The sequence below is a fragment of the Apodemus sylvaticus genome, chromosome 23, assembly GCF_947179515.1.
Source record: "Apodemus sylvaticus chromosome 23, mApoSyl1.1, whole genome shotgun sequence".
Classification (NCBI taxonomy): domain Eukaryota; kingdom Metazoa; phylum Chordata; class Mammalia; order Rodentia; family Muridae; genus Apodemus; species Apodemus sylvaticus.
The window spans coordinates 26,143,258-26,167,510 of record NC_067494.1 but is presented as its reverse complement, the minus strand read 5'-3'; the positions used below and the strand labels follow the sequence as shown (position 1 = coordinate 26,167,510).

Below are 24,253 nucleotides of genomic sequence, written 5' to 3'. Positions count from 1 at the left end.
GCTTGTTAAGACATTCTCGCATCCCAGTCATTGTGAAGAGAGTCTTTGTTCCTAGCCTGGCAGTCTCCGCCCCCCCCCCCCCCAGCTTTCTTTGCTTCTTAGACTGGCCAGGTGGTCATTACCAGTTCCAGAAGGTTCTACTGGGCCAGTGGATGTCTTCATCCCTTTGCTATTTCTCCTATGTTTAGTATATTCACCCCCACTGATTTGCAACCCAGACTTTCTAGGTCCTGTTCTGAGGCTATGTGATGATAATCTTTCTAGCTAGATCAGAACCCTATTACTTATGATCTATGGTTCTTCTTAAATTGTTAGGTTTCATCATCCCTTTTTTTTCCCTTTTAAATCTAAATGTCATTTCCAGCTGGTCAGGTTCTTAGAGATTCTGTTCAAACGCCCTGCATGGTGCAATTGCCAAAAAAGCTCCCACTATTAAATACCCATGATAATTGTGCTTGGTTTTGCAAGGTAAGTAGAATTATCTCTGTTGTCAATTGTGAAGAAACTCAGCAAAGAGATCAAGAAACTTGCCCAATACTGTATAGTTAGTAAGTTGCAAGACTGGTTTCTCTGATTAGAAAGCCTTTGCTTGTCCGGGCTGTATTGCCTTGGTGCTAAAAATACATGGTTAAATAAATGAAATTACTGGGTAGAAATATTTACAGTAAAGCAAGCAGGGAGGGGCCTCTGCCTTAATTGTCACTGTGCTGCTCAAACTCTGACCTTTGAGACCATGCTAATAGTGTGACTAACTAGTTCAGGCTTTCTTTAGATTTCCCTTCTAATTTTTGTTACTACTGGGTAAGTTTTAAGTATTCTTCATTGGGCTCAAACAAACAGGAAAAACCACACTTTACTTGATATTTCATTGTTTTGATTTTTTATTTGTTTTTGTAGAGCTGGGCTTCAAACCCAAGGCCTTGAAAAATGCTAGGCACACACAACACTTTTAGTCCAGTTTCTCCCATGTTTTGGGTTTTTCTATCTTTGCCTTGCTGACTTTTAGCAAATATTTGAGCTATTGTTGTTGTTGTTGTTTTTTTTAATTTTTTTGTATGTGGTTTCTGCCAATATCTCTAGCCACCAGACCTAGCCACCAGAAGCACCACCTGGGTCTAATAGATTGAAAGGGAATTGGGGGCTGCTCAGATGGATCTTTGGGAACTATATTAAAGGGTCACAGCATCAGGAAGCATGGGAACCACTGAAATAGGGCGCAACCCTTCTGGTCATATCTAACCTCAGTTACTTCTGGACCAGTGGGGTCTCTAGATGTAGTCTCACCTGGGGTTGTACTTTGACATAGGCATGTGATGGACTCATTCCATTTGTAACTGAGTCATCAACAGGCAGAAAACGTTGCAATGGAGACAAGCTACTTTTGTGTTTCTGATGCTGTCTCTCATTCCCTGTCATGTATCTTAACAGGCATAATGTCAGTTATTATTATTTTTTTTTCTTTTACAAACGCCATTACTGTGGCTCCTGGTGGAGATCGTGAGAGCTTGTGTAAGGTGAAGGTGCTTATCATTTGGCTGGTCTTTGGTGAAGTATGCCTGCCTCACATGCTTTTAGTGTAATGCCTTGTTGCGCTCTAAAGAGGCGTTTCAAGCTGCAATCTAGGGAATTGCTTTTTAAAAGCCCATGGAAGATTCTTGTAGCCCTAGAGGATGCCTTACAGAACACAGGGATGTGCCATTCTACGTGAGGCTTTGAAATCCAAGATGTACAGGAAGATTAGGGACTCCTGACATCTCTTTGAAATTATAAAAACGATACAGATCTAAACCTAGTCTGTGATTTTTTTTTTTTAATCTAAGTTTATACTTGAAAGTGTCATTGATTGAAGTGCAGCAAGTCTGAGACAAGATACCCCAAAGGAAGCAAAATGTTTCTTCCTGGGCCCTGAGTCCATTTAGTCAGTGTTTTGAGCATCTTCCTGTTCTTAGTTACTGGTGGAAGGGAGGGTTAGAGAAATTACCTCACTTGGGGACTAACCATTTTTTTTTTACTCACTTCCTAACGTGGAAATACAGGGGCCCAAGGGTCATTTTAACACTTCAACCTGAGAGGCCTTTGTCTGTGGCAGCACAATGGTCTTCCAAACTTGGATGTTTTCGTAGGTATTTATATATTGTGTTTTCAGGCACTCATGTGTGCAAAGAAACATAGCCTTTGTTTCTTTCCTTTTCTTTTTCCATTTGAGGTTCTCAGATGGATACCGGAGGTTTATTGTCTCATTTCTGTGGTTCTTCTTAGACCTCAGTGAAGCCGACTGGGTCTCTCTGGCTTCTCTTAAGAGAGCTTAGTCTTTATTTAGTCCTCCCCCCTATCATGTGCCTTCAGGCAATTTAATCTAGCAACATTTTCCTGAACCTTCACCCTTCACAATCTTCTAGACATTCTCTGTTAATTGGGTCTCACCACATAGTGAAAGCTGGCTTTGAACTAGTGATGGTCTTGCCTCAACACCCCCAACTCCCCTATGCCTGTGAGATAGATAGAATCCATGGCTTTATGAACCTGACATTGTTGTAGTTGAGAGTGGCTAGAATCTCCCATAGATGCTGGGACTTCTCTCCTCAGTGAGATTGTGCAGTTGAAGAAAGTCCAGCAAGAATGGGGTCAGAGGCAGGGTTGTGTTCACCCGGGCCTTATAGCAGATCTAAGGAAGCACAGTTGTCTTTGTGCATGGAAAATTGAGGGTAGGCTGTGGGGTGACCTCCAGGCCAGTGCCGAGCTGTGTAATGCTAAGTCAGCTTGGAGCTAACACGGGGGATCTACACTCTTTGATCACCTGAATTGAGGCTCTTATCTTGACAATGTAAATTCTCACAGTCCCATTGTGATAGATAAATCAGTTTTTCCAGGCATTGTAATGAATTTACATCAGCTCTAAATTCTCTTATCTCTTGGAGGTAATGGGACTGGGTCTTATAACTCAGAATGGCACCCTTATCACATCGCCATCTATTGGGAACAACTAAGAGAAAGGAGCTGTTACAAAGCACGGGTCCCTGAATCCCGTGATCAAGGTCAAGTGTTTGCTCTACTAAGGTGATGGGGAAAGATTTTTATTCCCTTTCAGCCATGATTTTTATCAAGGAGATAGAACCACCAATTCTTTAGTTTATCAAGAAAATTAAGTTACACAAATAGGTAATAGAGGCATATAGGTAGTTCCTTTCTCAAATAAAAACAACACAGATTAGTGATTATCTAAGGAGTAAGACTGTGGTTTTTCTGCATGGAGGATGACGTGAGAGGAAGAAGGTGTAGGTATTTGAAGTCCCTAGACTGATGTCCTGAGTGCTTTGGAAAGGACTTGGGGAATAGGAAGCAAGGCAATGGGGACTTTCCAGAAGTTTCTCTGAGAAAGGGCAGAGGTAAAGCAGAGCTGTAAGGAGCTACGAGTTCCAGGAACATTTGCTTTTTAAGTTGAGATATAGCAGAGTGTGTTGAATAGTGGGGCTATGTGCCTTAGTGGAAAGGGAAGGCATGAAACCACAGAGAAACGTCTAGACAGAGAGGCGGGAAATGGCTTCCAGTTGTAGGAAGATGGCGTCCTGGGGCTAGAGGGAAGTCTGTGTGTATATTTCGAGTTGGAAAGGTAAGATGCTTTATCCAATAGCTTTTGTTTTCTCAGAGAGCCATGAGGCCAGGGTGTTGATGGACATGCGTACAAGCCTTAGGCGTAGGAAGGGCAGCTGGAAGAGAGGAAACGGGTGGAATGACCACAGTATGGGGAAGCTTCCATTATGAAGCTGGAGTCTCCGGAGTCTTGGCAAGAACAAGTCGTCAGAGTTGAAGCGCTCAGTGTGTGTACACGTTCCCACAGTGAAGAAAGTGCATTTGATTAACTGCGAGGGTCTATAAAGTTTAGTTAAAATAGAGGAATGATGATTTCTAGAAATGGAATAAAATATAAGCATTTTAGAACTCCTGATAGATTGAAATGTGGATAAGGAAGAATCGACTCCATCCCTTACAGTGGGGAACAGGAATAGGCGATTTCATATGGAAACAAAGCTTGCTCCGTCCCGCTTTTATGTATAACTTACACACACAGCCATCTATGCTAGTAATGAGTCTAGCTTCCTTGACCACCTCCCGACCCTAGACCATGAAGAGGACATCTGTAAACAAAGCATCGCCTGAGTAGCTGGAACAGGATATCAGTGGCTTATTGGCTACATGCCTTTTAAGTATTCCTGGGTTGGCTGACCTGCCACAGCTATGCATAAATATGTTGCTTTGTTTTGCAAGAGAAAATAGCTACTATTCTTCAGTAATAAGGCTATGTCATTAAGATAATAAAGCCTACAGAAATTTTGTCCTGATAAGTATTCTACTAAATTATTATCATTATTTGGATATTACCTTTAGGCTGCTAGATGTATGTGTCGGCTAAAGAGCCCAATTTTGAAGCTTTTTTGTCTGGGACTGAAAATTTCACATCTCATCTTCCCCATTGCCAGATGAATGAGTATTTTTCAAGGGTCAGCATGGCTACGCGATTGGTTTGTTGTTCTAATTAGGGGTCTTTCTTGTTCTGTGCTCCATCCTCTGGGGTTTTTTTGTTTTGTTTTGCTTTGACCATTTTCTATCATTTTGTGTTTGAATACAGAACAATTTTCCCTTTGTAAATTACCGTTCGGGTCTGGTTGATGTGCCGCATATATACACTGGGGAATTGAAACAACGTAATTGAGAATTCCAGGCCAGTTTGGGTTATAGAACGTACTGAATAGAATACTCATATCATTATTTGGGGACATCTTTCCTATTCAATTTATCTATATTAAGGTGAAGTCTAGCAATAATTGGGGACTTTGTGGTGATAGCATGACATATTTTGATGTCATTAATACTGATTATCTTGAGGGACATTTGGGCCTAGACACCAATGATCTGGTTCCAAACATTGCCAGTGTAATTATATATAATTTATTCAGTCTCCCAGTGTCTTAGTTTCCTCTTGGGCCACTCAGGGGGCGATAGTGGTATATGTCTACTAATTAAAGTAATATGTAAAAGACCTACACGGTCCTTTGGTAAATATCCAAAAGTTTCTTGTTAGAGCTACGTTGAAAATATGGAATGAGAATTCAGAGATCAAGTCCACGTTGACAGTTTTGGGCTTTAAAATAAGCAGTTTATCCTGAAATAGCCATGAGAAGAAAGAAAATTTGTTTCTGAATTAAAACTTTTCCCGATGCATAAAATGAGAATTTTTTAAATCATGATTTAATAAAACGGTTTGCTAGTAGTCTCTTAAGTATGAGAGGCATCTTTTTTTTTTTTATCTTAAGAAGTGAATCCATGTTTAATGTGGAATCAGGCAGAGCTTGCTGGTGGTAGCTAGGCTTGGGATGTGAAAGGGTCATGTGTGTGTGGGTGCCCTTTGTGGTGGTGGACCCGCTCCATATCGCGACTTTGGTGGTGATGTAAGCCAGTAGTGAATCTGCACAAGTCAGTGTACACATCCAATAAGACTTGAGAAATCTTAAAAAGACTCTGAATTATATTGATGGTGTTTTAGCTGTAATATAATATACAGTTTTGTGAAATCTTGATGCTGGGGGAAATTAAGTCAAGGCTGTCTTTAAAAGTGGACTCGACTCTCCAACAGTCTCAAAATAGTACCATCAACCAAGGCACACACTCACATACTGTGGGATACTCAACGAATACTCTTGTTTGTTTCAGGTTGTTCCTGCTAGATTGGTGTAGAGTGTCGCTGACTTCGTAAGTTCATATTTATTTCCTTCTTTCTTCTTCTTTTTTTAAATCTCCCTTCCCAGAACCTTCTGTTATCCCAGGGAAATATCTTTGTAAATGACCTGGGGCAAAATATTTTCATTATTTGGTCCATAGACTGGTATTTTAAAGTCCTTTTCAACTGATCCCCAATGCTAGGAGATGAGTTACTTTGAAGGTAGTAACATGATTGTTTAGTCAATGTAGTTGGGGAGAGAGGACTTCAGTGGATAATCATATCCATAGTACAGAGTGTCTGTTTCTAATGGGAGCAGTGTGAGATCTAGAGACTGAAATGGAGTTTCCATCCTGACACTGGCAAGATTCTTTACCTTGCAAGAGCCCATTTTCTCCTCTCCAAGAAACACATTTGTAATGTCTCAGTCGGTTGTGAGGAAGATTAAGGTGTTATATCTCAGTTCTTTGCAAATGCTTCTGAAGGATAGGCAAATGAATCGATGAGTGTGTTTGACCCTTGCCACAGGCTTTCTTTAAGTAGTAAATTTCATGAGTACTTTTAAAAAATAATTTGATTTAGAGGAACTTAATGAGTTTCCAGAGAACCTCGTTTGAGTCAGAGTGACCTGCAATTATGTGAAGCTGTTCATAAGACTAGCTTCCTATAATGATTAAGCTTTGGAGGCATGTTAATTTCACAGTACCTTGTAAAGAAATTCTTGACAGCTATTTCTGTCTCCATTTCACAAGACTAGAAAAGTAGAGACGTTAGAGACCCCTTAACCTAAAGTGCGTCAATGGACAGATTTAGCTTAACATTCTTGATAAAACAGTCACTTGTCTTTGTCACGAGCCACCTACCTCCCCCTCCCTGCCTTTGTAGTCTCCTTCCCTTCCCCCTTTGTCTCTCTTTTTCCTTCGTTAGGTTTCAGAGAGAGGGTCTCATTATTGAGCCTAGGGTTGGCCTTGAACCCGTGACCCAACAGCATGAGCGTCTAAGTGCCATGCAGAGACTGCCTGGCATGTGCTATCACAATCGCCTGCTTTGGCTTTTTAAAAGCACATTCCTGCCTAACCTTGAAAATAAGTGGAAGCCTGTCACAGAGGGCTGTTGACCACTCTCTGTGGCACCTCTGTTGCAGTTAAAGATAGACAAGAATCAGTGAATTCAGGGCTCAGGAAATCTGTGGTGAGCCCCAGGACTGTACTAAAGCTTGGAACTGGGTATGTGTGAAGGGCGTGTTCTGAGTCAAGAAGTGGGGTTTCCATACCTTTAGCTCCAATATTGTTTATTTTCTCTTCAGTTTAGGAATTTTGAAAAGTAACCCATCTCTCCTCCTGTTTACTCAGGATGAGTGACAGACACGAACACATTTCATTACAGGGTTTGGTGAAGGTCGAGTCAAAGGAGTAGTTCTGAATTCAAGGGCAAATTTAGAAACCCTTTTAATTATGTTTGTTCAGTAGAGGTAACCTCCCTTGGGAAAACACATTTTCTTTCAGACTCCTTTAGTTCACCCTGCCCCTGGCTAGCCCTCTTCACTCCCACAAATGAGCAAGCACTTCTTCACACAGAGACCACTATTTAGGACCTGGCTACCCAGCTATATTCTCCAAGTCAAAGGAAAAGAAGCTAACTGTTTCGCCCCTGTTCCTATTTCTGTTTAGCAAACAGAATTTATACAAACTATAGCCTTCTCTGAGCTGTGTGGCCTTCCCTGGGGATGGTGCTTTCTGGGAACGCCTAGGAGTTAGAAATTACACTTTTCAGTTGGAGTGACCAGGAGCTTGTTTTATGGTATAGCGACTTTGCTGGAACACAGGAATGGATTGATAAGGGGCTGCAACGGGGAGGGGGGGCTTTCCACTACACTTACACAACTGTTAAGTTGGGAATAAAGTTTCCAGAGAGTTTGGGTTCAGTGGCATGAAAGAAATTTCAGACGGTTAAGTAGGATCATCACTCCTAAAGATACTGCACGGAGGGAGAAGAGGAGAGCAAGAGAGAAGTTTATTTATGGAATGTCAGAGGGCCATTGAGGCCCAGCAGGCCCTAGAAACCTAGGGCTTGCCTCCATGCCTGTTTTCTGCCCCTGACCTTGGATGAACTAGTGAGCAGTATATTATGCTAGCCGATTGTGTCGTTTTGTCACGGGTAGCATTTTGGACTGTCTCTGGAATGTAGGAAACGGATGAATTTGAATTGAACCATGAGGTGGTCTGTCGGGCCCTCTCCTGGTCTCAAGGAGACCTGTCGCAGTTCGTCTGGGCTGGGCCTAATGAAAGCTCTGGAGGGAGAGAGAGGTGGGCCTTTGATCTCTTTGTTTCAACTGCACCCTGGGAACTGGCTGAAATCAATGCGCTGTTTTCCTGAAGGAGTGAATGGCTCTGTCTAACCAGCTTTGTAAAGCTGCAGGGGATTGACTGCCTCTGTTTATTGACAGCTGAAAGAGAGCACAAGGGGGTGGGGGGGGGATGGACCTTCTTGTGAAAACCAGGCACAGGAAAAATTAGACCTCAATTTAACAGAGAGGAATTTGGAAATACACCCCAAAGGAGCCGGGAGTTTCTCATGCTTACATTAGAATGACTCAAGTTTGGGGCGAGTGGGCAATGGACAATGGAGGTTTTGTCACAACTATGCTATAAGTAGGAATATGGTATGCATAATGAATGACAGTAAGTAGCCATCTATTCAACATGCCCTCCTCTTTTTAAAACACAGGCATAAAGACGAATGTGACCCATGATATAATCAGGTGATCCCGTCTTTTCTTTACTTTAAGAAGGAGCATTAACAGCATGTCTGGCTTCTCTGAAGTTTGTTTTTCGTGTGTTTGTTTCAAAACATCTTTGAACTTGAGATCTAAGTTCATGCCGGGGACTCATTCCGTGTTGGGGATTATTGCAGGAATACAATGATTACACATCTCGAAGTTTTTCTAGTCCCAGAACTGCTGGAAATGTCAGAGCGTGTAGGAAACAAATGAACCAGATAGGGGACTGAGATAGCTCCGGCAGTAACAATAGTTTGTAAATCTTAAAATTAACTACCTTCCTTTGCAGAGCAGAGTAAAGAAAGACCTCTAGTTTATCGCAAGGAAATACCCCACCCTTTCTTAGTGTCTTCCCTCACTGACTTGGAGCTTGATTTCCCAGAAAGAATTTATGGCGCCTTCCTTTGGTCCCAGCCCTTTGTGCCAGCCATACCTCGGCCAGCCATAGCACTTAACACATCCCCCAAACCCCTTTGTTTAGGTGTATTCTTTTAGCTAGAAGTAAAGCAGCTGTGTCATATTCATTGTTATATCTTCAAGTCCAGCAAAGTTCTTGGCTCAGTAGATGTGGCTGGATGAATGTGGAGTGGGGCTCCCTGTACCTTCCAGTGACTGTCACTGCTCAACCAGGCTTCCTTCTACTGCAACTACTAAATTTTAGGAAAACCCGATTGGTTTATTGAACCTGATCAATGCTGTTGCTGTCGCTTTATGGAGCAATATCAAACACTTTTTTTTGTCTTCCTAAGTTTGTGGGGCGCAGCCCCTCTAGAGGAGGCATTTAAAAAGCATAGGGCAATGCCCCTTTGGGGGACAGCCTCTGAATCCATTCCTTTCTCTAAGATTCTTAGTGTCATGTGTAGATAGATTCACTGAGAAGATGAACAGGCTCTTAATTAAGAGTTCTGTAGACTCTCACTTGACTAAATTTAGCGACTGAGACAGATAAAACTTGCACTTGAGATGATTTAATTCTACAATATGCTGATAATATAGAATAAAACCTCCCCTAGCAGTGTGTCTAACTTGCTTTGCTGCCATTGTAGATTATGAATTCTTTCCTAAAGGAAGCAATAAATAAATAAATAATAAATAAATTCATCCCCATGTAAAAAAAATGGGGGAAGAGTCTTATCCTGTATGGCCACTTTGATTTCACAGGACCCTAAACCACACCTAATTACTGAATTATTCTCATATCAACTCTCTGCCAAATGACTTGCACTCTATCTAGGAGGATCATTGTCACCTTTTCACAGTCCAGGAAGCCTGGGTAGTGGGGGATTGAGCAGAATACAGGAGACATTGGGATCTGACCCATAACTGTCCTTCACTGTGCTGCTCATTGCCTCTCTAAACCCAAGAACACTTCAGGACTGACCCCTGGCCAGGGTGTGGCAGGATGACCTGTGACAGAGGCATTCCTGACTTCCCTGAGCTCCTGTGCTCCTGACCTACGCACACGTAGCACGTTAGTTCACCAGCAGCGCCTTTTCTGGCTTTTTAATTACGTATCCCTCTAAAGTTGTTGTCACTCCTAGCGTGGCCTCTGTCTTCAGTGTCATCTGAATCTCCTCTGTCCTCTGCACAGTGAACACGCCTTCACTAAGCTATCACACACCCACCCACTCAGTTCCCCCTGGTCCATCTTGAGTCTGCCCTGTTTTTTTTTTTTTTTTTTTTGAGTTGAAACACACACTAAAGCCGTCCACCTCTTACACAGAAGAAGGAGCTGTCATAACATTCAGTATGTTCTTTGAGTGGCCTGGTGACACGCGTAAGACCAATTCATTCCAATTGGTTTCAGTCACTAAATAGGGTACTGCATTAAAAAAACGCTATCTAAAGAATATTAAAATTACTTCCTGAGGCTCATAAGAATGGCTCAGCAGTAATGAATACTTACTGTTCAACCCAGAGGATCAGGGTTTAGTTCCCGGCACCCACACGGCAGCTTACAATGACCATAGCTCCAGTTCCAGGACATCTGACACCACCGATTAACCTCTGTGGGTACTAGGCTCACATATGGTGCATTTATATACATTAGAGGCAAACCCTCATACACATTACAAATAAATAAGTCTTTAAAAAGTACTTCCCTTCTCCATTAGCAGTTAAAGCAAAAGAGGAAGGCAGTGAGTATCCTCGGAGAAGAATATTGAATACTATTAAAATTAGCCAGTGTAGCTCATTTCCCTATATGTATTGAAAACAATACTGGAAATGATATGTGTTTACGCCGAAACAAACACACTATATTGAGAGAATAGCGTAATTGACCCATTATGTCGCATTTACCAAGGTAAAATTCTCCCCCTTTGTCTCAGTAGCAGGAATTAAAGCTGATACATGAAACTCACACACAATCACCATGTAAATTGGAGCCACATTTAGATTCTCGTCATTTTGCACTGTTTTCTTTAAACGCTTCTCATTTGGCCAGTCTATTCAGTTCCCAGTGTGTAGGAGAGCTACCGGTTGTGATTCAGAGAGGATGAGAGACTCTGTAAAAGGTGTTACAGGGAAGTGGCTGTTAAATTTTCCATGGGCAGTTTTTCGTTGGTGGTGGTGGTATCCCCCCCCAGCCCCCCATGGGGATTACTGTTTACCTGTTGTATAGCAGTGATGGATCCAAAGGAATGGTCAGTGCCCGCTGTGTGTGGTCTCTTTCTGTAACACAAGCCTGAACACACAGCTTTCCTGATTAAGGACCTTCAGCGGTTCTGATTAGACAGGTCTCTTGGTTGCCATCAGCAGAAACTAACGAGATCATTGAGGGATTCCAAACAGGCCGGCAACAGGGAATAGAAGCTTTAGCACGTTAGAAAAAATGAGACGCTGACAGGGCCATTGTGATTTAGAAGGAAGGGGGGGGGGGGCAGGCTAAGAACACAGAGACCAGTGTGGACCTCAGACACCAGGATGTGGAAACGGCCCTTCCACAGTCCTGAGGCCTGGCTTCTTGTTCGCCAGGCTGGTTGATGTTTCGAGGAAGCCATGGGAAACTTCCGTCTGGACCAAATTAGTGGATTGGTCCTTTAGCGTTCTTCCCATTCTTTTCCTGCAAGGATTTCGGTATCACAGATGGGAAAGGTAGTATCCTATAGGTGGCTACACATCAGGACCATCTTAGCCAACTCTGCTCTGTGAGCAGTCACTGCTCCATAAGCCAGTTCTATAGGTCTCAGACATGTAGCCACAGATTGGCCTGGAATTTGCTTAGAGGATATGGCTGGACTCAAAACAGTATCCCCTTCCCCCAAACCAAGATATGTCGTTAGTATCTCAAGTAACCTATCATTACTGCAGGATCTTTGAATCAACACATCTTGTTCCAAGTTATTTATTTTCTTTGTTAGAGGGATGGAATCACCTCTCTCCCGAAGTACCTCAGGTCTCATCATTTCCATTTTAGGGAAATTAGCTGGCCACTCCCTGTCCCAGCCTGTTGACTGGGAGGCCTACCTAGGTTAGGAGATACAATTTCCTAGATCTTGGCCCACCACTGCTCTGGCCTATCTCTTGCCTCTTTCAAGTCGGCTTCCTTTCCCTTTCTGTTTGTCTGATTTTGGCAATTTAGAGCTTAAGATAAAGACTTAAATAACACTGTATGCCTTTCCCTCCCTAGGTATTTGCGTAGGAATCAGAGGAGTTAATCTTGTGAGTATACTCTAACACCAACCCCCTGTCTCCCATCTTCCTGCTCTATCTGCTCCAGGGTACTAAACACTGGGCAGCCTCAGGTCACCAGCACCTTCAATGCTGAAACTTCCTTCCCCAAACCCAGGTGGCCTTTGTTGTTTGTTTTTGAGAGATTGGTTTCAGTCCCAGATGTCATAGCTAGGGTAGAGGAGAGGCACACTTCTAAGGACGATTTTTGGCTCCTTACTGAGGCAGCACCCATAAATCTGAATCTCACTGTCCAAGGTCAAAGATACTGATACTCCCCGAAGCCACCATCCTTGACTACGGCCCCCAGGAGGGCAGCCAAAGGAATGCCCTCTAGACCGGTTTGAGGTGCCTTGCTCACACTGGCAGAGTGTTTCCCTGAACCTAGAGATTTTCATGGCGCCTGAAAGGTGAGGAACTGACCCTCTGCCCTCCATATATCACTGTATGACTTGAAGCTTTGCAGCTGTCTGGGCTGGGCGAGCAGGGCTGCGAGTGGGGGGTGGAGACCTAGCTGAGGTTGGCTTCCCTCCCTTGAAGCTCCTGCACAGCTGTCTGGTCAGGGAATCCTACCCCAGCCCAGCCAGGCAGGGCCCCCTTGCTGTACTGACAGAGTGCCTTTTCCTTTCTAAACTGGGTTTGGGGTTACATGGAGTAGGAGGAAAGAGGTTTTTTTTTTTTCTTTTTCTGTTTTTTTAAATCCTCCTGTCTATCCTCTCTTCCTGAGTTACTCCAAGTCCTGCCGAATTTCTATGGTAGGTTTAAATGTTAACAAAGAGACTTTTAAGTCTCGTCTGCCTTCAGCCGGAAGAAAATATGAAAGATTAGAAACCTTCCACCTGTTGCCCACCATGCTGATTTAGAGCTGTAAGAAAAGCACTTGAACAATAGGCAACCGTGAAAAAAGAAAACAGATTTGAGACAGCGCTCAATCTATGCAGCACAACTGGTGGGAAGAAAAACAAATGTAAAGTCAGGACAGAATTTCTGGCTCTGTAGAGGTCAGGAGGTTAGAGTATAAGGCCTCCCTGTCAGACCACACACCTCAGATTCACATCAAGTTCAGCTGCTTGCTAGTGACAGGGCCAGGCCAGTTAGCCTACTTGCAAGCCTTCATTTGTCAATAAGTAAAGCACCAGGAACACGGGGCCACTCCTGTGATTACCCAAGGTGCTAAGGGTGTCCTGATGAGCATCCAAGAGTCAGTGGTTGTGACTATACAGTGGCATTACTGGACAGGACCCACCAGGAGGGTTGGAGGGGAAGCCTTTGCCTTAGAAGAGACCGGCGCCATGAGGGGGAACAGCTGGAAGGAAGTTTTTGTCCAGGATTTTAAGAAAGTTCAGGGTTGGAGATAGTGGATTGGGAGGCATGTAAGTTCAGGAACTATTTGAAACCTTAAGTTTCGTGACTGGGGAACATAAAGATTCTCTGAAATAAGAATACTACAGAGGCCAGAAATGAGGCCCCGAAATCTAAAATTTCTTGTGACCCCTGGCCGGCTTGCCTCTTTGTAAAATAACATCCTTTGGAAGAGAATATTGTCTCTCCTAGGTCTCTCCGAAGATAGACTCTCATGGTTTAGGACCCAGCTCTGTGAGAAGATTTATTTGTCTGTAAGTTTCCAAATCAGTGGGCCCCGTTGCATCTGAGGTCGTGGTTTTCAAAGAGTAAAAGAACTTGTCTGAGAGACTTTCCTAAGCAAATCGCACACATCTTTAAGCAAGATGAATCATTACTAAAACTTAGAACAGTTTCCAGTATCTGACACTGTCTAAGTTATTCTCATGCAGATTCTTAGAATAAAGGCTTCAAGCCTTTGCTTAGATCAAACCAGGAGTATCTCAAAGCCGGAGAGCCGACATGGAAGAAATGTCTTTGTTCAAACTTGAGTTTCTGTGAATGCTCAGTCAGCAGCAAACCCAGTTCATTAGCTGAGCACAAGGCACACTGTAGACTGTAAACACGCTTCATAGGCAGAAGGACATTCTAGAAATCATACACTCTAGGTTGGCAAAGCTTCCATTCTTGTTGTCCATGAGTGGCATTAAAAATCCATTTAAACTAATTAATGTGATTCTATTTACCACATGCCAAACTCCCTTCTTAGAAAAATGTGATTTTTCTCGCTCTTCTGGCACTCCGAGGCACGCCTTAGCGTAGTTTGATTTCACAGGGTCATTTTCATCTCATGCTGCTGCTTCTGCTGCTGCTGCTTCCTCCTCCTCCTCCTCCCTCTCCTCCTCCTCCTCCTCTTCCTCCTCCTCTTTGATTGGCACTTGAAAACCGTTTTTTTTTTCCCCTCAGCTTTTGAAATCTAAGGCCTGAAAAATCAGTCTGCAAGTAGCCTTCCGTCATAGTGAGAGGGATGATTTTCTTTTTTTCCGTTGGTCTCATCTCTGCTATGTCACACTGTTGTGAGAAAGCATAGGAGGCCCCCCCCACCACATCCCCCTTCCCCGGGCCATGTCTGGGCTGCTCCAGGTTTCTCCCCCGCATTGTCCAGTTTTGTGTGTGTGTGTGAGGCGGTGCTGGGTGGGCAGGTGGGAAAGACTGAGGAGCTTTATCCCTCCCTGCTAGGGCACCCCTCTTTCACTGCCCCTCACCCTGTGCCACAGAAGAATAAGCTCCCGCCTGAGTCCACTGTGGCCAAGCATTGTTGGAGGCCGAAAAGAATGGCTTTCTCTCCGAGATGATTTGAATACTTTGACAATGAAGCCAAGCTACTCCACTGCCTGGCTTGTGAACCTCATGTTCTGTAAGCCCCTTCCTGGGCAGCAGAAGTGAGCCCCCACCTCTCTGCATCCATAAATTGCTATTGTCTACTTGGGGAGTTGAGCAGACTCAATGAAGAGTCATTCAGACTAATTTTATTCTTTCGCTTTCACGTGTTTTTAAATCTCTTGGGGGAAAAAAAGGGTTAACACAGGCCTTTAGGGACCACCCAATTAAATGACCATCTCTTGCACATGGTCTGCTTACATATGCAGAGCATGGGCCAGATGGAAAACAAACAGGTTCAAACCAGTACATGGTCACCTCCAGTTTTTTTCTGGACTGTATTTGATTATGTTATTTTTTTTTAAACTTATCTAAAGAATGATGCATTTTTTCCATCTTTAATTTAAAAGGATGTTTATATACTAAGCAATCGGACACAGCCTTTTCGATCAAATTAAAGGAACGGACTGTCATGTGACTAAATCATTAGATGAAACAGAACTGACTCTCGAAATCGATTGTCTTCATAACAGTTAAGAAAATCCTCCCTACCTGCAAGAAAATCAGTCTGGCAGAATAGTCTTGGGTTGGAAGAGGCCAAGTGGTAGGATGGATTGATGAACAGGGATGCTGTAGGTTTCCAAATGTGTGTCAGCGTTCAGTGGTCCATGGTTGGCATGAGGTTCAGGCACTTGAGGACTAGGGGAAAGCAATTTTAGGTTCTCCTGTCATGTTTCAGTCTGTGCTGATTTGTGAAGTGGCCTTGGAATCTGCTATTGAAAAAAAAACCCTTTCCTGCTAATTCTAATGCATAGTCAGGTTTAGTACCCACTTATCTGCATATTCAATTTAGAGATGTCTGCCTTTCTGCACTGCAAATTTGCTACATCTATATGCTTACATAAAACTGTCAAAAATGCATGTCACCCAGTTGCTGCTTTCTTTCGATTCATAATTTTGCTTCAGGTTCTGTTACTGCCCAGATTTGCATACTTGTTTTATGGCATTTTAATATTGTTGTTTTAAAAGAAACACCATTTCCTCTAAGTGCTGTTTTGAATATCTTCTGTAAGCAATTTCATTTTTTTCCCCCACTGTCAGAAAGCAGAGGGAACCTTTAGAGTTCTAATCCAGTTGCACGTAGGACAAAGGATATACTTTAAATAAAGACCATCTATTGAGATGCTTGAGGATGCAGTAGGGAACCTCTTTTATACCACGAGGGGTGTGGGGGGGGCGGGGGAAGAAGGTTTGGGAGGTAGAATCGTGGGAGAATATTCTAGCTTCGTTCTCTGACAATGTCCAAGGTCTCTTCCTTCAGGTTTGAGTCTTCAGACTTCTACAGGACTCCATCCATACATATCTGCCTCACTGCTGACTTTCCTGCTCACACAGAAGGTACGGAAGTTTAAGAATTATTCTTCTTTGAACATGTTTGATAAGAATTGCTTGGGCCAGGTGTGGTGGTGCACATGTGTTTAATCCCAGTGCTTGGGAGGCAGAGAGTGAGTGGATCTCCGTGAGCACAAAACCCTCCTGGTTTGTATAGGGAGTCCCAAGTCGGCCAGGGAGACACAGCCTCAAAAAAAAAAAAAGTTGCTCGGAAGCACATGGCAAATTCAGCAATGCAGGGATGTGACGGAGGTCCAAGGTACTTCAAGAAAGTTGCAGTAGAGCAAACACGGCTATCCCTCCTCCAGCCACCCACCGCTTTCCTCTTAAACTGCACAACACTTTAGGATTCTTTTGTCTTGTAAAAACATCAATATACTCCACATCTTAGGGACTCTGGTGATGTAGTTAGCAACCTTTCAGGTCCTCTACCCTGTCTGTAGCCCACCAGCCATACCTAGTGGGTCTTGTGGCATTTTCTGCTGCCAATCCATCATGATTCAAAAACCTGCAGGCTGCCTCTGATGTCAGCCCTAAGTAGTGAAGATGTGTCAGATTGTTCTTCCCTTGTGGAAGAAGTTGAGCTATAAAACCCATGGAGGCCAGCATTCAGATTCACCAGGGAGCCTACTGCCCATTATGGGGATTCTTCTGGAAACAGTGGTAAAAACTTTTGCAGAAGGGCTCTGTTCACCCAAACAGCTTGCCTTGCTAGAAATACTAAAGCACTTGGCTTAGCCGCCCTGGACAACTAAAGCTATCACTGCCATTGCACTCAAGCGTGTGCTAGGCATGTTCCTAGCACAGTATTCCAATAGTCAGAACAGTGAAATTTAGCTCTTTAAAAATCCAGTGCCCCTCCAGCCATCTGGTAAGGCTACATATAGGAATTGAGTAGTGTGGAAAGGCTTTATGTAGTTACGCTCAACGGAAATACTCTAGTATTGTTTTAAATATTATTTTGATTCCGATGGAAAGACAACTGTTCCTAAAAGCTATCTTGATCTATTAACTAAGAAATGGAAATTCATACCAAGAGGGCCAGCCATTCGCTGTCAAGGATGGACAAAGGCCTGGAGGCATTGTGATTAGTTTGGGGGGGCTGGAGAAGAGGAAGCTTTGACGTGTGTGCGGTGTGTTTAGAGTGCACAGGACTTCAGGGGACAGAGCGTGAGATAACAGGGAGATCTGGAATGTGTCTGCCTAGCATTCAGGCAAGAGCTCACAGGCTAAAGAAAGAAAAGGGCTCAGGAGACACCTGTCTTAAGGGTGTCAAAGGGGACAGGCCCAACCAGGATGGGCACCAACCTGGGGGAGGCAGAGAGCCTTTGAGGAGGCTATAGGTTCCCAGGAAGGGGTCTTCATGTATATCTCAGTGGGAAGCTGGGGTTATTGTAAGCTGGCTGCCGGCCTTGTAGGAGGCTCAGAGCTCAGAAGGGCGGATGGGGCCCACTGTGCCGGGGGAGGGACCACACATGTGGATTGCCAGGACAGCTACTTAGAGTCCACATTCCTCTCCCGTTGAACCCGGTATGATTATAATGGTCTGTTACACAAACAAAGGACCTAAAGCTATGAATGGGGGAGGAAAAAAAGACATAAGTCAGAGAGGGAGGGAGGGTAAGAATTCTCCTTCATTCCCTAATATTCCTCTTCCTGTGTGGAAGCTTAGAAATTGTCACCTTTTTTCTTTACATAACAGTCAAGAAAGACAAGCAGAAACTTAATAAAATGTTTACTAAGCGTTAAAAAAAAGAGAGAATCAGACAAAGAGAACTAACTGTAAAGGTTCAATAATTAAATATTTAGCATTTCACATTCATTTTTCTACATGAATGGTTTGCTTTGCAAAAACAGAGAGTTCACTTTTTCAAATTACAGAGTCTTAAGTTCTAGATAGCCATCCATTGATAGAGCTTTTTTAAAAAAATAAAAATAAAAATAAAATAAATGACAGCACGCACATTGTCATTTTTTAAGTGCCTGTCAAATGTGAGTCTGTGGTGATTTTAGTCCTGGACTCAGTCACTGTGTGGAAAGACTCACTGGGAGCTTCTGCTCCTTTCAGAGTCCTGTGAGAAGGAGCCTGAAGGCCTCTCTGTTAGGCAGTCTGCAGCTGCCAGGCCCTGACCTCCACAGACTACGGCTTCCTAAGCCTACTTTCATCTGCCTGAAGGGTCTCCATTCTGGGCTGAAACCTGGGCTCCGCTCCCTACCATTCTCTGTCTGTCTGTCTCTCCACTGACACCACTTAGCCGCCCCCCTTTCATCTCCCTCGTGTACAAAGGGCCGACTCCGAAGCTAGCAGAACTCAGGCTGTATAGATTCTCAGCAAGGACATCAAAAATTAGACCCTCAGATCATCCAGCCCCTCTGACAGACATGTAGGTGTCCACACTCTCGGTCCTTTCCTGTTTATCCAGAGAAATCACTGTGTGAGGCTGCCCAACCCACCCAAGTCTTACGAATCCCCTCTGGACAGTATAGATTATAAGTCTCTTCCTGCTAGCCTTAACCCATGGTCTGGCTTCCTCTCCTCATTGTAACCCAGATGGCTTTTGTTTTTCTCAGTATTAACCTGTACCCCCGACTTCCTTGAAAGGACCCGGGCTTTTCTTTTCTGTCTCCAAAGGATGGTTTTATTGGGACAAAAGGCCACGCTGCTAATTAGAGTTCTGGTTGCCCATGCCCTATTCTGAGACTCACAAGGGAAGAGATCAGCTATCAGCTATAGAATGGTGACCCTACAGAGGTCTAAAGGCCAGCCAGCAGGGGTTTATAGGGAGGGTGGAGTGGGGGATATGTTCTCATCTGTCTCAAAGGAGCAGTCTCCACCCCTGACTTTGACGGTAGAGTATCTGCTCCTGAGAGTAAAGGCTTTTGTCTGGCCTGTCAGGCTGGCTTTCCACGGCTCCTCTCACATGGGGCTACCCAGTCTCCACCAAGAAATAGTCATCTTAAAACAGAGATGAACTATGCGGGCATCAGAGCCAATCTGGGACTCGACACTTGTAGTTTCTGGGTGGGCCTATCTGTTGGGCTCCCTTGAGACCAGTTGTCCTTTGTCTTCCTGAAGGTTCTATTTAAGAATCCAGTGTGTGATGCTGAGTAGAGGAGCAAGGGTCTGCAAAGATTCTCTCTCTCTCTCTCTCTCTCTCTCTCTCTCTCTCTCTCTCTCTCTCTCTCTCCCCCCACCCCCCAGTAACCCGTGAAATTCTCAGAATGGAGTCACCCCAGTCTCCCTCCTACCCAGTTCACTCTGTGAGAGGAGAAGGGGGTTGTGAGTACAGACCTGTGACAGGGGACACTTGTGTGATGATAGGCCCTATGCTCTGCCCCCCTCCCCCTGTCCCCAGCAGCCACTGTGCCTTTGTGGCTCCTTCCCCTGGGGCACTTTGAGGTTCCTATGCTTCCCATTCCAGCTGAGGGGGTTTTGCCAGCCTTCCCCAGCTATTGTTCCCTCTTCCTCCTCTCTCCCTTCCTCTGTATAAACTCCCGTGATTACTGGGTTGATAGCATCTTCAGCCCGCTAGAGAAAAACTTTTATTAGGTTGTACAGGTAGCATATAAAGTAGTCACTGTGACATTTTTATGCATACTTTTGTTCTTACTAGTTAGTGCTCCTTCCTCCCCCTCCCCCCTCCCCTTCGCCTTCCTCCAGCCCCCCCCCCCACACATCCGGCAGCCCCTCCCTCCTGCATCTCCTGTCCTGCAATTCCATTATATTCTCTTCTTTCTACCCTCCCCGCATCTCCTGTCTCCTCCTCATGTTCTGCTTTCTGGTTTCCTAACCTGCAGGCACATTCACCCGGGTACACATCTGTTCAAATTCGAATCCAGGATTAGCACATGAGAGTCGAACAAACCGCAACAAAGAAAAAAGTTTACACTTTGCCAAAGATGGTCATTTCTTTAAAGCCGTTTGGGTCTCCTTTATACTTCCACTGTGCACACATTACTTAGATGCATTTTACTAAGTTTCTGTACAATGAGACTTTTTTCTCATTTGCTGATATTTCTTTCTATAGCCTAACCCCTCAATGTCAAAGCTGGGGAATTTATGGGCAGAGGCTTCTGTCTTGGGGGCTCTGGGGGCTTCATGCTCCCGCAGGCCTGCTTCCTTCTCCCTCAATAGACATCTAAGGGGAAGAAGGCTCAGTCTGGCTGCAGCCTGCCCCAAAGAAAACAATCCTGTCTGGACCCCATGGCCGATGAACTTCACGAGTCTACCGCAGGGAAGAGAAACATTGATGAGCAAAGGTGTTCATGTGATGAGCTTTCTGACAGAATCCCAGACCACCCATGGAGAGTTGAGGTGTGGTGTCTCCTCTCTTCCAGAGTGAGGCAGAGGGCAGCAGCCAACTTAATGCTTTAGTCTCCTTGGAGTCCCAAGCACCATTAAAAAAAGAATCCAAGACCTAAATCAGAAAGATTAACTCCTACTCTTTGCTGGGTTTTTCCTCTGGACCCTTTCTTTGCTAGTACCTTGTCCTCTTTGCCGTAGCCTTTGCACTACTAATCCGAGTCGCCTACTCACCCAGCATCATTGAAGCTGAGTCTCCCTTTAGAGGCACAAACCTGACTGGTCTACATATCTCTGGCCCCACCCATTGCTCTCCTAGACTTTTCTCATGAGTAGAGGTTCATAAAAACCAAAAGCAATAGAAAACCACTTGGAAGCCTTGTAGTCTTAAGGTGGGGACATCTACATGTGACACAGTTGGACCCTTGTGGACTTGTCCTCAGTCGAGTTTCAAGAGTAGACAGAGTAACTTTTGTGAAGTCAGTCCCCATCTTGAATTTATCATAGTCACACTGTTGGTGAACCAAAAACAGTTGTTTCTTTGAAAATATGTGGGCCTGGTATTCACTTGCTGTCCTGAAGCTTGGTTCAATCCATTCTATTAATTCCTGCATTTTACCCTTGAATATTAGATTTAAAAACTTCACTTTGGACTTCTTAGTATGGGATCCCTTTCTAAGGCAGTAAGAGCTCTGATCACTGGCTTAACAACTAAAGACAGTTGAAAAGGGTCCACAGGCAGCAAACCTGATTGTTCAGCCAGCTGTGGGGAGACCGTCCCAGGAGTGGTAGTGGAACAGTTCCCACAATGCACGTGAATTTAAGTGAAAGATTTCCAGACAGATGTAGGTGGGGAGTGTCTGCCAACCTGCTGAGTGAACCCCACAGTGTGGGAGAGGTCCTTTTGCTTCCATCTGGGGGAGATAGGGAGATAGGAGTTTGCAGGGCAGACAGGGGATTGTCCACATTCCAGGACTGGAAACACATTTGCTACAAGAGAATGTAGCACGTTTTAAGGAAATACCCCAGCGGACTGACCTTTGGCCTTGATTGCCTTTGAGTGGCCATGGGAGTGAGGTCTGCAAACATGGCAGAGTGACAGGCCTTGCAGAGCCAACTTATGAGTTCATCGCAGGCAAGTGTCTTCTATGTGTCAGCTCAAACGTCAGGGGATTTTAGCACTAATGTCTTAGTATTAAGCGTTATGTATTTAACAGAAGACTTAAATAGCCTTACAAATGAATGCCTAGTTGGTGAGCAGCCTGACTTCTGGGACAGGACCCATTAAATTATCTGTGTACACATACTTGAAATCAATGTGTATAAATTGTTGGCTTCTTGAATTCTCTAAGAAACATTGTTACAGAACCTTCTATTTTCATCTGATGAAGCACAAGCACACAGTTAGGAGATAGTTCATTGTAAGCCTTTACGGGGAATGATAGCACTACTAATCTAAGGCTCAGTCTTGCTGCAGCTGGGGTTTCTCTCTCGTTTCTTACCTCAGGGATGCCCTTTAAACTCTTTGAATTTAGGACCCCTTAAAAATGTGAGCGAGAACTTATGGCTCAGAACCTTTTACACTCTAAGTAGCATCAGGGTAGTGCTCCAAAGCAACCCCCCCCCTCCAAGAAACCAACCAACTTAGAATATCCATCTTGGAAGACCAAAATGGAAATCCCATTTCCTCACATGTGGGCCTCACTTTGTGTTTCTGGGGACAATGGAAACAGGAGGCAGAAGTCCTGGTTTATTTTGAGAATGCTGTAAAACAGTTGTTCCCCCATTAGATGATTGTGTTTTGCAGCACTAGGGAAGTCCTGGCTCTACATCTGTGCTCTGACCTCTTGCTTTACAGTCACATACCCCTACCCCCCAGGGAGTACAGTCTTCCTGGCTGTTACCATATATATATATATATATATATATATATGTGTGTGTGTGTGTGTGTGTGTGTGTGTGTGTGTGTGTGTGTGTGTGTTTCTTATTCTTATGTCTGATCCCCTCTCATCCCTAAAATAATCACCATGAGTAGAAAGAAGCAGATGGTTCAAGGTCTTTGTCATACTGGCAGATCTGTATCACTCAGTCAGTATTTTTAGAATCGGGGTGGGGGAGTGACTGAAAATTAAGTCCTGAGACATTGGGGGGAAGGGTGCAGAGAGGAAGACTTACTATCTTTCCAGGGCAACAGGTGTTGAAATAGTAGTACTGTGTGTGTGAGAGATTCGAATGCAATTTGTATGTCCAGAGACAGGACAGACTGACTCTCTTCAGGACCATAGTCCTTCAGTTCTGTTGTAATAGTTGATGGTTTTCTAGATAGTAGACAGTCTATTTTAATAGAGGAGTATTAAAGTATAAGGCTAGTATGAATTAGGTAAGGGTGGTTGAGATGTAGCATGTATATTTACATGACTAGCCTTTCTGTGGACGTTTTGATTATGTTAGGAAAACAGTGCAAACCTGGGGATTCTAAGTTCCCATGTAGATCTAATATGCAAGGATGTTGAGTAGAACATCAATACTATGAAACTGAGAATCACTAAAAGACTATAGAAAGAGATTAAGATGTTCGCAGGGGTGTTGTTTATTGGCTCCTGTTGGAGGGTGAGGTTTGTCCTTTGTGTTATGTTGTGTTTTCTATGTTTAACACAACATAGAAAATCAATAAAACAAAGTTTTAGGAAAGGCTGTTCTTGAAGGGAGGGCATAAGCTAAGTATAAGACGTTTGAGAGACTTTTGTTTTGTGTGGAGCTTTATCTGCTTGGGGAAATTTGAAGTTGGAGGAAATCTACCTCACTCTTGAGTAAATCATAGCCTCCTCTGTCTCTGATTGCACCCAGTCCTAGAAGGCCCAGGGGAAATGGTGTGGATGAAGTCCACAGTTGTTGGTATTTGCAATCAAGGGAAGAAGCGACTAGAGAATGGGGCTGACAAACTGTAGTGTCAAGGGACGACTGTAAAAATGGAGAAAATCCTTTTTTTTCTGTTTAATCCATGGTGTATTGATAAGCAGCGACTCCCTCAAGGGTCGAATCTGCAGAGAAACGAAGACCACCACTGTTCTTTTTGTTGCTTCTTACCTTCTCTCCATACGTGTCTGATCCATGCTGGGTCCTTCTACTTTGAATTATTGGAGGAGTATTCAGAGGTAGACATCATGTCTCACCGCTCCATCGTGCACATAGCTCATAGCTAGGAGCCATTAGCTGTGCCAGGGCACGTAGTTTTTGTTCCACAAATACTACGTATTTTGTGATTTTTTTTTCCCTTCAGGTTATAATCACAAATGGAAAGATTGTGTCATTGTTGTTTCAGTTGATTCAGCAAAACTCCTGAGGTTTAATCAGTAGTGTAGTCACATGCAAGGAAAGCCCAGCCTCATCTCTTGACAGGACATCTGAGAGTCTGCGTCAGTCACCCCTACAGTAGCTACTTGCTATCAGTGGCTGCTGAAGTCTGACTTAAGATAATTGTGGCTTCCTGGCAGCACACTTTGTGTGTGTGTGTGTGTGTGTGTGTGTGTGTGTGTGTGTGTGTGTCAGGGTGGGGGGGGGCAATTGTTTGTATCACATCTCCATTGTAGAAAGTTCTGTTGGGCATACTGTTCATATCCTAAAGCAAGAGCTGGAGAGAATAAATTTCCTTAGATAATAATTGGGAAAA

The 24,253-nt window shown here is 43.9% G+C and overlaps 1 protein-coding gene across 8 annotated transcripts in view; it reads left to right on the top strand.

The window, feature by feature from the left end:
• Plagl1 (PLAG1 like zinc finger 1) overlaps positions 1-24,253 on the top strand; it is a 40,848-nt gene that overhangs the window by 9,166 nt on the left and 7,429 nt on the right. For 4 of the 8 annotated variants that reach the window (XM_052169349.1, XM_052169350.1, XM_052169343.1 and 1 more), the window contains 4 exons: positions 5,710-5,748; positions 12,127-12,158; positions 13,722-13,783; positions 16,196-16,286. The gene's annotated coding sequence lies outside the window, so the exon portion shown is untranslated. The remainder of the gene's footprint in view (positions 1-5,709; positions 5,749-12,126; positions 12,159-13,721; positions 13,784-16,195; positions 16,287-24,253) is intronic. The other 4 variants (XM_052169346.1, XM_052169348.1, XM_052169345.1 and 1 more) reach the window with 3 other exon arrangements.